General features: G+C 37.6%; 1 protein-coding gene across 7 annotated transcripts in view; it reads left to right on the forward strand.

Moving 5' to 3' along the window:
• Positions 1-5,339: 5,339 nt before the first annotated feature.
• LOC135218373 (calcium-activated chloride channel regulator 1-like) overlaps positions 5,340-16,928 on the forward strand; it is a 376,124-nt gene continuing 364,535 nt past the window's right edge. Inside the window, exon 1 of one of the 7 annotated variants that reach the window (XM_064254638.1) lies at positions 5,340-5,360. The gene's annotated coding sequence lies outside the window, so the exon portion shown is untranslated. The other 6 variants (XM_064254632.1, XM_064254634.1, XM_064254637.1 and 3 more) reach the window with 6 other exon arrangements.

Raw genomic sequence — 16,928 nt, forward strand, 5'->3', positions numbered from 1 at the left:
AAACGAATATAGCTACCTGCTACTCAAATCTCATTATTATCTTGATATTCTTGCGAACCACAAATATTTGGCGCGAAAGACAAAAGTTACTGGGGAGCTGTTTCATTTGGCACAGAGATAATGGATTCCTGTCTAGGGTTAATAACTGGATAAGTTAATAAAATTGAAGCCACATTAGAGCGGTATGGATGCTTACAATTTGGGTCGCTTCGGACATTAATTGTCCTTTTGGACCATAACTCCACCCACTTTTAACTTGAATAATTTATTTGACCATCGTTCCCGTTTCCTTTCGTGAAATTTGTCCAATGCTATGATTCCATTTCCATACATATAGGTTTTCCTGTTAACATATGTGTACGGGAAAATGATATTTAGACAGTAATGGAAACCATATGTTGTTTTATATATTAGATTTTACCGATGGTTGAATGAATATAAAGTTTAGCGAGCGTGGAGATGTGTGTTGCGAAAATGTGGCACCACTGTGACTGTAGGGCATTATTACCTTCCTCCACAAATCCACATCAAGTGACCGCGGCAATTGACATGTGCTTAGTGTGTCTTGTGATTTCCTTCGATTATAATCAGTATCTCCATAAGAGTAAGATGTGCAGCTTTAACTCTCAGAAACCGGCCCAAGAATTCTTCAAGGGAAAATGGAATAACATTTCACTGGTAAGCAAAGCATTCTGACATTTTATTTATCCATAATTTCTTCAAGTCCGTTAAACATCGTGTTAGCAGTGTAGGCTACATGCTTCCTATGCTAACATGTCTTATATTTTTGGCATATTACTTGGGCACGTGCAGTGGCGATTTGAGTTTTGAAATCAGGTGATATGTATTACATTATAAATGAAAAAAGTAACATATTCGTGTTTAAAAATGCCGAGTAGTAAGTAGGTCTATGAGTTACTGGTTGTGTAAACAAGTTTCGACGTTTAAATATGGCACCATCAGTCTTAAGTACAAGTGTTGTATTTTGTCATCATTACTAATTCTTTGCAGTAGGTAGGCCTGTAGGATATGGTCTATAGCATCAGGTTTTTCAGTTTTAGACATTTACAGGCAGCGTTAAAGGGATTCAATAAAATGAAGTATATCAAACTGTTTCTCAATAAAATTCCGAAACTTCATACTTGGCAAGAGTTTCACAACTTTTGTTATTTGATTCAAAGCAAAACATTTTGTATTTTTTATATGATAAAAAAATTCTTTTTTAATTTATGTTTCCATCAAACGATATATCTCATAAATTGAAACTGCAAGAAAATGAAGCTAGGTAGGGTGGGTATTAATTAACCCGGTATGTATCCATCTGTCACCTGCTTTGAGGCGCTAGTATTAAAATATGGCGAGAGCGCCTTAAGATGGCGTGTTTAGTACTAGTCCTTCGGGGATCAAGTATTATATTATATACACCCATTTCTATATTGTGTGGTCGACAAATGATATTAATAAAAGATATCTTCGTGTGGCCGTCAACTTTACTTAGCATAAGTTTACCCTGGACTTTGACAAAGGTGGATATTGGATACATACTATGACCTCAAACTACACATTTTTGGATATACCAAGTCATTTAGACATTGCTGGAGGTCCAACTTAATTTCGAACATTTAAGAATGATTTTTAGATTTTAAGGGTATCGAATCATCATGCCAAAGAAAAATAGCCTAGAAGAGTGACTGGAAAAGAATTATGGCCATGCAACGTTAGACCTAAGTATGCCTACTGATTTGGCAGGTATCTTTATTGTTTTGTCGTTAGTTTATTTACAAGTATGGCGGGAAAGAATAATTTTGCTAATCGTGTTTACATATTTTTTTCTTTGTTAAAGAAATATGAAGTTGATTGTTTGCATGTAGAGTACTCACTGCTTAAAGAGTCAATAAATTTTCAAACCATATAGTATTTGGCTCTCCAATATCTGAGATATACACAATTTAGACAGTGAGGAATTTAAAGGGGGCCCAACCCCCTGCCCCCGTGGATATGAATATAAGAACATTGTTTTCTTTCAATAAATCATTACTAGTAGCAAACATTTTCTTAGTTAATTATTACTTCAGCAAAAACTGTGCGTACATATGTGTGAGCACACACACACACACACACACACACACACACACACACACACACACACACACACACATATATATATATATATAATATATATATATATATATAGATATATATATATATATTATATATATATATTATATAATCATAAGTGGCCACCATGAAAGATTTCTAGATCTGCCACTGAATTTAGAAAGCAAGATATTTTACCTCAACTACAATAGAGCGCAGAAAAATAATATTTCGCAATGTATAGTGCAGAAAAGAGTATTTTACCTGTTAAAAAATAACATTCTTAGAAAATTGACACAAGAGGGGAAAAAAGGAAATGTGCTACCATTAACCTTTCGTCATTACAGTACAGTACTTAGTTCTGGACTAGGTTTTTCACTGTGGCTGCCCGAGGTCACAAAGCTTACAGGGAATATCCATCCATGTTACTGCGAAACTGAAACAGTTAAAAGTAAATGGGAAAAAACAATTAAAAGAAAAAATATTCACAGTATCAGTGAATAGTCAGGTTTGGCAAATTTATTTCTCTATTCAGCAAATTGTCCATTATGTATGATTATAGATATATATATATATATATATATATATATATCTATATATATATGATATATATATAATTGTACGTTCGTGCGGTAAAGAAATCCGAACCACTTGACCGATCTAGGCAAAATTTAGCATGTGGTCATCATTTGATCCAACTTAGCTAGTAGTGTAGCTTTTCAATTCATTCCCCTTCCCCTTCCCCAGTTCCTCTCCCCCTTTCCCTTCGTAACTTATGTGGTAAATAAACTCTACGGGTTTATCATACCTCATTTCATGTACTCGATACCATAGAAATATAATTTTGAAATTGCTGTTCTTTCTTGTAATTATTAAATCTGTACCAAAGTTTGTGTTTAGGTTTAGTGAGAGTATGTTTAGGTTAGTGGAGGATATGTATAAGTTTAGCAAGGGATGCATTTAGGTTTAGATATGAGTTCCGGAGTTGTTGAAGTCTGCAATTGATATCTCCAATAAAAGATATATTAAATTATCATTATGAGGATCTTGGATAATTCTGTCTGTGCATTTTTTTTTGTATTTTGATCATACGCAGACTTAATACACAAACATTTTTTGTTATAAATTTGAATTGGGGTTGGGCTACATAAGCTGTTCCACATAGACTACATTAATTGGAATGAAGCATAGACTTATGCAGCCAGTTCCGATGTTAGGGTATTAATTCATCATAATCCTGCCTCAAATGTTAATATCATTGTGGGGTTAGGCCTACATATAAAATTCTTATGTTTTGAGGCAATGACAGGGCATAGGTCTACATCTCAGTTTCTTATTGAAAATAATTTTCAACCAGTATATTAGACATAGCGTAACTTTTAATTAATATAGAAGCTTCAACTCCACGATGTGTAATGTACATTCATAATGGCCATAGTAATTGTAACGCCACTTATACCATAGAGAATAAAAGTAATTATTTCAAATTAAAAGAACGCTATTTATTGGGAGCTTGAATTTCAAGTCAGGGGCTCCTGTTGGCTCGTTCCATATAAATAAGGTTCATGTTCGAAATAATAATAATAATAATAATAATAATAATAATAATAATAATAATAATAATAATAATAATAATACCATGGGACACCAGAGTTGAAGAGAAAGGGAAAAATGGATAAGTATCAAGACCTTAAAATAGAAATAAGAAGGATATGAGATACGCCAGTGGAAATTGTACCCATAATCATAGGAACACTGGACACGATCCCAAGATACCTGAAAAGAAATTTGGGAAAACTAGAGGCTGAAGTAGCTCCAGGACTCATGCAGAAAAGTGTGCTCCTAGAAACAGCGTACATAGAAAAGTGATGGGCTCCTAAGGATGCAGGATGCAACCAGGAACCCCATATTATAAATACCACCCAGTCGAACTGGGGGACTTTGATACACACACACAAAAATATACAATTAATAATAATAATAATCATCATTGTATCTTTATTTAGCTAAAAAGTGAGAACTTTATAACCCTTCTTGTAAAGCTACCTGCAGCCACAAGTTAAATGTCTAATAAAGGCCATTTCTGTCGCTGATAAATGCTGACTGGTGGAAATAAAGATCAGAATCTATAATGAGAAAACACCACGTATCTTATAACCCGTCCACTATCTTTACTATGTAAGCTGTGAGATGAAGTACAGGATGAAGAGGACAAATAAGATTTCATCCCATCGGTAGCTTCCAGAACTGAGGCGGATAGTGCCTGTTAATACAGTCAAGGTTTTATTGACAAACCATTTCATTGTTACAGAATATAACACAATACAACCATTGTAACGTGCAACTAGTTCCACAGAAGGGCGTGATTACCAATAAATTAGGTAATTTTATTCAGGAGAGTTTATTGTGTCTGAAAAAATCTGTTGAATAATAATAATGTATATGCCTAAAAGAATATTGATTCATTTCTACAAACTTAAATCCTGCTCATTCATAGATCTTTTATTATGGGAAGACTATTTCTGCTTGGCTTCTTAGTAGAGGATAGAAATTAAACAGAATTACACTCTGATCCGTTGAAAACTAGCAGAGAAAAAACTGGAAGACTATCGTTAGCACAAAATTTATGTTAGAAAGGAACTTTGAGCCAAATTCCTTAATTTCAAAACACAATATTTCACAGCTGAAAGGAGTTTTTCTCCTCTTACGCGGTGGTGTTTGATTTTGATTAAGCAGGCCTTATGCCAGCATGGATCCTTGCCCAAAGGCGTTCAAGCAGATAAGAGGCCTGCGTGGTTTTGAAACACCTTTCGTGCAAACGTGAAAAATGTTCAGGACTGCGTTAGATATCTTTACTTAGGCACGCGAAGTATTGACAGCGAAGTTATACCCTCCATCTACCTCTGAAAAACTCCACAAGATTTATACAGTCGTCTTCTTGAGGTGCTTCAGTGACCGTTTCAGTGACCATCGCTTCACATAGGTGGAAACTGTTAGCTTACAAGAGTCTGTCGGAATAATTAGCTTCATTTAACTCGCTGCTAATTTGACTCATGTTAGTAGCAGTATTTTCTTAAGGTGTTAAGAAAAGAGGGCACCCAATGTAAAGGGACGAACTTGCAACTTTTGTCTAACCAGTTTTTCATGTTAGAGAAGTTACGAGGTAACGGGGGATTCTAGAAACGCGGGAAACCGTGGCTTCGCGGGCAACAAAATGATTCGAGACTCCGTCTAGGTGGTGGCATATCATTCTTGAGTCTCGGGTATGTGTGGGCCACAGAGCGGACTCAACTGAACCTCGGAGGGCAGGTCATTCGACCACCAGCCACCGCAGAGGGAGTGTGGCAGCATCTCTCACTGTGTACCTTTTGCAGTGTTCAGTGTTCAGTGTTCACATTGATTGTTCATACGAGTGTTTCACATGCCTGTGGATTTACAAAGAGTGTTGACCTGAACAACGGACGAAGAACAAGTGTCATTCAGAACATAAAAGGAAAATTTGCCATATATCACTAGAATGCTTATTTGAAAATAATAAATACATTGTCGTACTTTGCTCTAATTCTGAGACCAGGGCCACGACAGGAGTTGTTAAGGAAAGCAGGACGCTTTCAGCATTTCAAAGAATAACTTGTGGACAGTTGGAAGGAATGCAGACGGGACCAAATTCCAATTTCTATTGATATCGAAGTTTATAACGCGAGAAGTCACCTGCTGTTGTTTATACTGTTGAAACGTTCCTGTTAGATTAGTGATAACACTCAAACCATATGGTTATAAACACAAACGCGAACAGGTTTGTCATTTCCGTCTTTCAAATGTTTAGAAGGTTCCCAGATCTAACAGTGAAGTAAAAGGATGCAATTTGCGATTTATAATGATAAGCGAAGGGGATAGTGATCACCGTAATTTCATGTCAATAAAATATTCATACAGTCGAGCGCGGCCATACACATACACACACACACACAAAACACACACACACATATATATAAATATATATATATATATATATATATATATATATATATATGTGTGTGTGTGTGTGTGTGTGTGTATTTAGAAAATCTATGTACGATTCCTTGTGTAATTATGTAATTATACAGTTAATATGCACGTGACGGTGTGTGGGCTGCTGATATGAGGAAAACATGAGCTGAAGTGCTTGCATTACTCAACATAAGCATCCTTTACACTTTTTATGTTTCTGTTACATAATTATTTGAAAAGTCAAGAATTGCTTGCATTGCTGTTAGTCAGATGTGGCTCAGATTTTAAGGAGAACGCTGGAAATTGAGCATTATCAAACATCTTGATTTCGTTTTTGTCTGCCATAGAGACGGGATGGGGTGCTCAGTCCTTTAGATTACCGGACGTTCATATTGAATAAAGACGAGTATGCCTAAAAGAATATTGATTAGATGTTAATGATTCATTTTTATAAACATTAAATCCTGCCCATTCATAGATCCTTTATTATCTTGGATGTTCTCGACACCATAGCCTGTTACTACTATTTTTCGAAATATTGATTTAATTTATCTTTTGAGTAAATGTCGAAGCAGGACTGACGAAAGATTTTGGTGTGGGTGGTTTTTATTTTTCATGTGCAAATGGAGGAAATCCACTTATTCAAGATCATATGAAATTTATTACCTTTTATTTTTCTTTCTCTGGAACTGAAAGATCGTCTATTTTTGGCAGTATTTATTTTTTGGAGGTCTTATTCTTTATCCTATGTTGATGAGTTCGTTTATGCACGCATACAACCTTTTAAATCGCGGAAGAAATGAATTTGAGCTTATGATTCAAAAGTCAATGGTGTAAAAGCATCTAAAGGAGACGGGACTTCTTCCGCAAAAGAAGTTTTTTGCTGCTTTCGCTTTTTATCAAGGCATCACCTACACCCAGGTGCTATAATATAGCACTCATGACCGTATGGTAAATGTGAAGTAGAAGGTCGCACAAAGATATCGTTTACTAATATAATTTGTCGACGACACAATATAGAAAAGGTTGTTTATAATACTTTGATTCCCGAGGGGCTAGTACTAAACACGGTGTCCCAAGGAACTTCCGTCCAAAGTCTACTTCTAGTCACTAGACCGTGCTTCTAGTAGCACCTCGTAGTAGGTGAAGTATAGATAACAAGCCAAAGTAGCACCGCCGTTTTTGACTGAGCTTTTAGAACAAATCAACAGTCGGTTATAACCAGGAATTAATTATCAGAATAGGCTGTGTTTTGGTATTATCCACACGTCGGGCCAATGTCTGGCATTAGTGCTGCTATCTTTTGCATGTAGAACTTGTTTGATTTCCTTTGGAAGTTTCTGTGCGTTGTCACCAGCTATTTGTGATCTTCAGGGGTGAACCTTTTGCAGGTCCCCTAATTAAGCTACTTACTACGACCAGTGATTCACTTCAAGAACTTTCTTGTTCCAGATCAAATCATCATGAAATTCTGGTATGGCGTACTGCACTTTTTGCTTTTCTATTCTTATCCTGTATTTCAAAACCCAACCTAGAGGTAGGGTCGCTTTTTCCACCGAAAGGTGTTGTCCAAGATGTTAGAAATAATGCAGACTTTAATATTACCGTAACTACACACACACACACACACACACACACCACAGCGAGAAAACACACCATCATCTTAGGCCTACTTTTAATACATTTTTCGTCTCTACTCATTACCATTTGTCTGTAACATACCTCGTCGACACCCTCCGCGTTTCTTATTTAGCAATTCAGTTTATAAGCTTGTCCAGTGTCCACATACAGATTTTCTCGATTCTCAATTTGCTTTTAAACTCCTCGCAAAACCGTTTCATAGCAAACTCTTGATATGCACACTCCCTGTTCTGTTTAACTCACACTTTTCTTCACCTATCAGTCCTTCTGTGGTCTCTCTTCTTTTCATGATCAAAATCCTACAATACTACAGCTTTCTGGCCCCTTTCAGGTAAAATCATCAGTCTCTTCAGGCACGTGGTGTGTGCGTGTGGGCGAATAGGCTTGTAAATAATTCATAAAAGATAGGTGGATTAGATGAAGGAATGTCACTTTTCCATGGCAATGACTGAACTTTTTATTTTTCCCAGTCCCGTACAGGGAGAATTGGAGTCAGGAAGGACATCCGTCTGTAAAACATCTGCCAAAACAAGTTATGCAATGATTGTTCAATGAGTGTTACAAATCTTTGGCAAGATAGGAACACGTGGAAAAGGCTCATTAAAAACAGCGGCCCTGACTAGGGATTAAGTTGAGAAGAAGAAGAAGAAAAATATAACTTTGCCATGTAAGGTTAGTGAATACGATGGCCAAGTTTAGAAAACCGTTGTAAAGATTCTGCTACCATATTCTTTCCTTTTGGATTGGGTGAACATGCCTCGATCAGACTCTTCTTCAACTAGGTATCACTTCAGCTCTGTTGGTCGGTTACCGCCTTCTCTTAATTTTACAGATATTACTTTGGGGACTGCGTTCAAAAGTACTTCTTGAACGTCTGCCTCTTTTATTCGCTAGTCCTCGTTAGACATAAGTTTCTCGAGAGCTAGTTGGTGTGGTCAGTCTTTCACACCATTCACTTTCAAAACGTCGAACTCTCTGCATTCTTCACCACTCTCTGAAGTTATGTAACCTGGCTTTTTTTTTCTTTTTTTTTTCTAAAAGCCGAGACGTCTCTTTCATCATTGGCAACCTCTCCTGTCTCGCCATGATAGATTTGAAAACCGCTGCTTTGGTAAATGTCCAAGAAAGTGAATCGTCTTGACGAAGCCCAGGTCAAAAGGAATATCTCTCGGCAACGCCAGTTGTCATCTTTCTTTTTCCGTCAGGACGCTTGAACGAAAACTTCTATTTTTTTCCAGCTTCGTTTGCAAGCTTACACACTGCATGAGTAATTAAATATCTCATATATACTAGCGGGTACGAAGTCCTTTCATGCTTTTGTGTCCGGGATAGAATAAATACTTGATCTCTAATTTCGTTGTTTGGCTTAGATGAAATTTCAACAAAATTAGTGTGCGCGGATGCAAGGTTCCTCACTACAATCTGTCACACTGTTGACAGATTTTGTGCCAAATGCAAGGACGTTGCCAGGAGGAAGACTCAACCTCTGCTCGACTCCCTTGCTTGCTTGCTTGCTTGATATCAAACAAGTTTGCTGGCAGAATCATCTGGAATTGCTGATCACTTTCGCTCCGGGCAAGTTGTAACAGGGACTTCGTCAGTGTAACTGTTGATCTTCATGACTTTCTTTGGTATTTTAGACGCCTTTTTTAATAGATTCCTTTTTTCTTAATGCAACAGAACGCATACGTTCCTGTACAAAGAGAGAGAGAGAGAGAGTTGGAAAATTTTTTTTGGACCGTGCAATAATGTAAATCTTTAAAAGATGTTATAACCATAGAATGTTTGGAAACCTCGTATTAACTACCAGAAACGCATACTACATTGCTTATAAGATCTCGGTACAAATTTATTAAGTGCCATGTAAAACGTTCGTGGTATTTACCCTAATGGTTCAATATGCAGTGAATGATAAAAAAAAAGATATCAAATACGATGTTTATCACAATAAACATTAGGTATCAGAAATTCATATCTAGAAGCTAATGGGAATGCTGGGATGGTTTTCATGAACCGTGAGGTGTCCAATCTTCCCTCATAAGAAAAATGGGTAAAATAAAAGATTTTTCTTTTTGAGCCACTGTTCTTTAATACACTCCCGGATACAGAAACAGCTGAAGAACAAAGATAAAAGAGCCTGTGTAACGTGGTGTCATATCATCAGTCAGACAGTCACGCACACACACGCACACAGGCTTGCACACGCGCAGAGAGAGAGAGAGAGAGAGAGAGAGAGAGAGAGAGAGAGAGAGAGAGAATGATGTGATAATTGTATCTCACTTCGCCCTTAGGTGATGTTGTTTGTGATGACCTTGGCTGAAGCTTTCATGTGGGAAAAAAGACAAGTATTCTCTCTCTCTCTCTCTCTCTCTCTCTCTCTCTCTCTCTCTCTCTCTCTCTCCCTCTCCAATTTTGTATTTAAATGCATGCAAAGGGAGATTACATGCGTTTACTTAGGTAAAATATTGGCAAACAAAATAATCTTTCTCCCGATTCTTATAAAAAGTTTGTATGTACAGAAGACATATATATATATATATAATATATATATATATATATATGTGTATATATATAATATACATATGTATATATAATATATATGATATATACATATATACATACATGTATGTTTATATGTATACTATATATACGTATATATATATACACACACAACACACACACATATATGCTGTATAAAATATCTATATATATGCAATTTTTATATATGTACATATATATAATTTTTTTTCTTTTGAAAATGAACTGTGTGACACGTCACATTCCATCCAGCGTGAAAGAGAACTGCTTTTGTTTGATTGCCAGTATCATTTATAGTATGTAATTGTTAGTACTATTATCTTTATTAGTGTAAGATATGCTAGTCTCGGCTGAACGACAGCAAGTCTTTAGGGGAAGATGATGAACGAACCATAGCCCTTCTCTATTACACACAAGAATAAGTTCATTAATTTCTTATTCTCTTATTATTATTATTATTATTATTATTATTATTATTATTATTATTATTATTATTATTATTATTATTATTAACTATCTTGCGGAAGAGCTATCTCTTATGCAATTAATTTGTGCGCCAGCCTCTGCTCTTTTCCTTCCTGACTCCATGATTCCAAGAAGCATGTTATTGAGATAATGAGTTTTTAAAGGATATTGCCTAATATGCCTTTGTGTAAGGTTGAGGCGCGTCCTCCAACAACTATCTCCTGCTGTAGAGAACCCGTGGTATATCGAACAATAGTTATTGCTCCCTTTCTTAGAATTATTTCTTCTGACTGTACGTTATTTATTAAATTTTCTTGGATTCAAATTCTTACTGAAATGGAATGATTATGCTAACAAGCGCTCTTTTTATTGAAATCCAGTGCAAATTTTGGGCCCATGAGTTGACACATCTCTAGACTTTCGCTGATAAATGGAAGGGTAGGACCTTTTGCTTTCGTTATCAGTAAATCATTCCAACAATTTGCCAGAAGACTTGTTCCCGAAATTAATGAGTTTACTTGTTATCTGCTGATGTTCATCCGTGGCTCTCTGGGTTTCTGGGGATTTTATTACTCTATAAAATATGATGAAGCCATCAAAAGAAGTCGTATATCTTCCGTCCGCACGACGACTGACTGGTGTTCAGAGATACGACATTTTCTGAAAATGTTTGTTTTGATGCTAATCTCTCTCTCTCTCTCTCTCTCTCTCTCTCTCTCTCTCTCTCTCTCTCTATGTTTTCATCATGCTGTAACTAAAGGTTATGCTTGCACAGACTTAGCGATCTGTAAGAGATACCACTGAACTGCACCTAACCGCTGCTGTAAGATAATACCGTTCTATTAATTTTTTTAGCTCTAGATATAACTTTATTAATTATAGAGATAAAAGCGCAGTTTCACGACGTCTGCTGGGCTCAGTGGAGTGAGTGCTGGATCTTCTCGTGGCTTGCTTAAGTAGGCTAAGGAATAAATGCCCCACTTTTAGCTTGCAGTAGTAACTACTAGTGGGAGTTTTTTTATACCTTATTTGCATTAGAGTAGAATTAAAAGGCACTAAAAAATTATCATTTTGAAGTTGATACCTGGCTGCTTTCTAAATTCCCTGTGTGCCATACCAAACATGCTTTGCCTAAGAGACACAAACGAGCATTTCTTCTATGTTTAGTTATGGCTTTCTTAAAATCCACCCCCACCCACAAGAATTCTTGCTTGTTTTCTTATTAAAATATTAGACCAGTATGCAGCCATGTTATCGCAAGCATATTGAACACTTCCAAATTCACTGATTACTCAGGAGAATCAGAACCAGTTTTCAACTCCATGTTCACCTCTCCTGTAGTTTCCTTGTTCACCAACTTACCATAGTCCAGATTTCGGATTTCATAACAACCAAAGGACAAGAGCAATCGATAATTATTCCCATCTCGGTGGGAAAGATTTGTGAATAGATAAAACCATTGGGGAGTTTTTTTTTTTTTTTCTTTTTGGTAGCTATTTATATGAGCAAACTTTCAGTGCAGCTATGGGATTGTCCATAATTTACTTCTGTATTAGCAAATCTACATATCGTAGATTTTGAATTTTCACCTCTCCCCAGAATTATTATAGACGGCGTAAAACTGGTTTTCTGCTAGAGGTAAGTTTTCATGTTATTGGACAATGTAGAATTCTTAGAGTCAATATTCATAGGAAAAGATGGAAACCGTTGTCCCCTATTCGTAGATGTTTTGATAACAAAAAAGTAACACACGCTAATTCGTAAGTTCTTACTTCCTGCCTATAGGAGTGCTTTAGTAAGCTTATTTCTAGACAACACAGGCCATGTGATACTGAGCATTTAGAGTAAGAAGCAATGTGTGAAATCAAGTTTCCTTAGCTTTTCATATTCATTATGATTCATCAGCTCAGCCTTAAAAGAAGCTATGCCTAGTCGATCAAAGACAGGAGAAAGATCTTTGAACATTGATTCGAAAAGCTATTATAGAACTGTCTTCCCCAAAATTAGAAGAAACTACCTGCTGCTGAACATTCAAGACATCTCACAACTAACAGCAGTTTATATTTCACTCCTAAGCTAACCTGCACCTAACACAACTCTCTGCTCAAGAGATATATGCAAAATGTATCCCTTTTAAAAAGGTAGCCTGGCAAAATCTGTTGTAATGATATTGGGGATACGAAACGGAGTCTGATAAGTTGAGGGACTGCTATACAGACATACACACATTTATATACACATACATACATATATATACATAGAGCACCAAGGTGGCATAAAGACCTTAAATTATCTGTAACCAAAATTTACATTGTCGATCGTATGCAATATACTGGAGCTGTTCTGGAAGTTATGTATGTATGTGTGGATCCTGTATATATTTGTCGTGTGCGTGTGTGTGTGTGTGTGTGTGTGTGTGTGTAGGTATTTATGCGTCACATGCTCATCAGAGTTTTCTTCATCGTAAAAAAAAAAAAAACTTAATTGCTCTCAACAAAAACCTGTCTTTTGTCATCACCCACCTCGTTTCATCGCCCTATTTTCCTCATAAACTTTCTGGTGACGTATTTATGTAAACTTCGTACACTTTTTCCCCTTCGTCCCAACTGAGTTATAGAACTACCTTGATAAATTAATTACCTTAATAATCGAGTAGTGTGTAGAGAGAGAGAGGACAAAACAAAATGCGGGATCAGATTATCACCTAATTTGACGGTGCTGATGTGTTAATGGTTTCTTTTGACTTTAATGGATGAAATTCACACCCTTTGAAGCGAAGTGATCAAATTGTACGGATGAAAGAAGGACCTCAAAAGCTCTCCAACAGTTCCCCTGGGACTCTAGAGCTTTCGGTAATATTCTCTCCAACGAGTCCAATGAAAGGAAAAGGACCCTGGTGGCACTGGGGGGGAGATAGGAATTCCTAAAAGCACCATCTTAACAGTTAAGCTGGAGATGATGCTGGCCTTGGCGTTTGTAAGACTTATCGAATTGAAGTGAATATAGAGTTCAAGGCAAAGGCCAAGCACTGGGACCTATGAAGTCATTCAGCGCTGAAACGGATATTGACAGTAAAAGGTTTGAAAGGTGTAACAGGAGGAAAATCTCGCAGTTGCACATGAATTAATTGCTAAGAGAGGGTGGAAAGTAAGATGGAAGTGAAAGAATATGAATGGAGGTGCAGTAAAATGAGCAAAAGGGGTTGCAGCTACGGGCCGAAGGCACGCTGCAAAGAACCTTAAGTAATGCCTACAGTGCACCGCATGAGGTACACTAACGGGGACTACCGCGGTTGGCGTTTGTAAGACGCGTTTTTGTAGTACTGATGATAGACATTTCACCTTATATCAGTAGCAGGGCCTCAGTAGCGTGATCGGCATGGTCTTGACCTGCCACCTCGGTGGCTGCGAGTTCGATTCTCGGGCATTCCATTAAGTTGTGAGAGAAGTGTATTTCTGGTGATAGAAGCTCACTCTCGACGTGGTTCGGAAGTCACGTAAAGCGGTTAGTCCCGTGGCTGAATAACCACTGGTTCCATGCAACGTAAAAACACCATACAAACAAACTTATATCAGTAGTCTGAAATATCACTCCTTATAAGCGATGAATTCGCGTACTTCTTTCTTCATCCTAAAGGGAATGACATTGACGCGTTGAATATTCATACTCGCTACGATTCTTGAAAGCGATTATTTTCAAAACTTCAAAGTAATTTAACGGGAATTTTTTTCAATATCACAAACACGCTAAATAAAGTGCTGTTTATGAGAGGACCTTAGATGCAGGTATCACACTTTCTCTCCTTAAGTGCATCTTGTTTACATAAAATCGTCAGTTGACAAAGAGTTCTCTTCTTCCATATAGTTTATCTAAGCCTGAATTTCAAAAGAAAGCTCGAAATACCAATGGATAACTGGCTTTTTCAACTTGACTGATCACGTCTACACACACACACACACGCCCCTCTCTTTAAACTTATGTAACATTATTCCTATTTCAGAATAGGTCATAAGCGTTGATATTTTTCTGCATATAAGATACCAGTAGCATATTCTCTTGTTTTCGTTATACTTGTTAAAAAGCACCTTGTTAAGGTCACTCTTCCATTCAAAAAATCAGGTCATTAGATTTAGGCGGGTTCTACCCAGGGTCTTAAAAAAAAAAGAAACTTAAGAGCAAAGAGCGTATTTTACACTGACAGTGGAACGGACCACATGCTGAAACCAGGCAGGGGAATCAGTGAGAATTTTACCCTTGTCTCATATGCAATTGACAGATGAGACGCTCCTCTGCTATTCGCAAACTGGAAGAAACGGGAAGTGCTCTGTAGCCAGTCACATAAATCATTCATGCCTATTCACTATCTTCGTGTGGATCTTAAATGGCAATAGCAAGTAGCAAATTCCGTGTCATCTCTCACCAATAAGCTTACGCATGCGCCGTGGTACGTTTGCAGTAAGTGTCGCCTTGGGAATTTATACCTACAGTATTTGTGTGTGCATATTTATGTGTGTGTATGAGAGAGAGAGAGAGAGAGAGAGAGAGAGAGAGAGAGAATTCTACGCCTACCATTCATGAGCCATACTACCCGAGATAAACTGATTGCAGCAGATAACTGCGGAAGTGTGGTTAACAGTCATCATGTCAGCTATTGAAATATGAGGTCGCTCGTAAATTGATCTAATTGAGGCCTTGTTTTGCTCTTTCGCAACGGAAGCTTCTCCTCATCGAGTTGACATTCGAGGCCGAAAAGCGAGATTGAGCTATTTGCGGCGCTCTAATCACCCATAGCTCTCAGCACCCATCCACATATCAGCATCCAATGAGCAGTGGATGGATGTGTGCCAGAGGCATCTCATCCAACGGCACAAGATGCCAGTGGGTTCTGACGCGTTCTCATTCTCACTTGTGACATGACGTCTCGAAATTCCCGCTGCAAAGCTTGTTGTCGATGCAATGGTTCTTAACCAGGGGGAATTGTGACCACAGATTGACAGGCTCAAACTGGCTCTAGGGTCACGCAATGAGCAGTGTGCATCGGTCCGCAGTACTGAGAGGTCACGCTGGGTTTGTTTTCCGCTGGCTTGTGTGTTTTTGTTAGTATTTTGTTGCATATTATTGGGAATGTAACTTTTGAGGCAGACAATTTTGGAAAGGGGTGGGGTGGGGGGCGGTGGTTGGTGAGGGATGACATTTTGACATGTGCCAAAACAGCTCGGGAACCTCCGCTGGCGTTCGTTATCTCTACTCTAGTTCACCAGTGAGGCACTTCATTGAGGTCTTTGTAATTGGTTGATTGACGCAGATCTCAGGTATGATTCATGTTCTTTATGACGTCAGCTTACTGGTCTCACAGCTTTTGGGATCTCGGATCATTGGAGTATATTTACGTTAGGCAGTTAGCGAGGCTCTCTACAATCTCTACAATCGCTCTGCATGAGGCGCTTCATCCCGCTCTTCTCGATCTTGTCCTCACATTTCATAACGAAAGAACGCCTGAGGGTCTTTCATGTTTTTCAAATTCAAATTCCGATTCAAACTACATATATTTTTAAAATTACTCAAGACGGGGAAAGTCTTCAGTAAGAATAGTTTCTCTTGGTTCGTAAAGGTCTGTCCACACTAGTCAGAAACATTGTTTGCAAACAAAGTTTGGAAACAATGTTTGCAAACTGTTTGCAAACACTGTTTCCTGTCCAGACCTCAGTTGTCGTCATGGTACCTGTCGGTGCAATAGCCTCTGTATCCTACTTGGCTATTTTAATGCACTCGCGGAGAGAGAGAGAGAGAGAGAGAGAGAGAGAGAGAGAGAGAGAGAGAGAGAGAGATTGGTGAGGAAGTTTTTAGAAAAATGGAGCGTGTCATGCTGACTTGCTTCTAGCGGAATTGAAAATAGATACATTTATACACGTATACATACATACATACATGCATACATATGTGACGGTACTTACTTTCTCGTACACAGCTCTAAGGTAACGTGTGCCGTGGAGGCTGTACTTTGGAGAATTAGCAAAGGGGTTCTAATTTTGGATGAGAATTGAAATTGATATACATTTACGTTTTATTCTTCGTTAGGTGTTCTTACAAATGTTTTTCCACCTTCTGAGTTACTGGGCTCTTGGACTGATAAAACTTAATTGGCACTTGTTGCAATTACGAGTCTATAGGCACGAGGGAATTTTACTGAGTATTGA

Source organism: Macrobrachium nipponense, chromosome 9 (assembly GCF_015104395.2).
Source record: "Macrobrachium nipponense isolate FS-2020 chromosome 9, ASM1510439v2, whole genome shotgun sequence".
NCBI lineage: Eukaryota > Metazoa > Arthropoda > Malacostraca > Decapoda > Palaemonidae > Macrobrachium > Macrobrachium nipponense.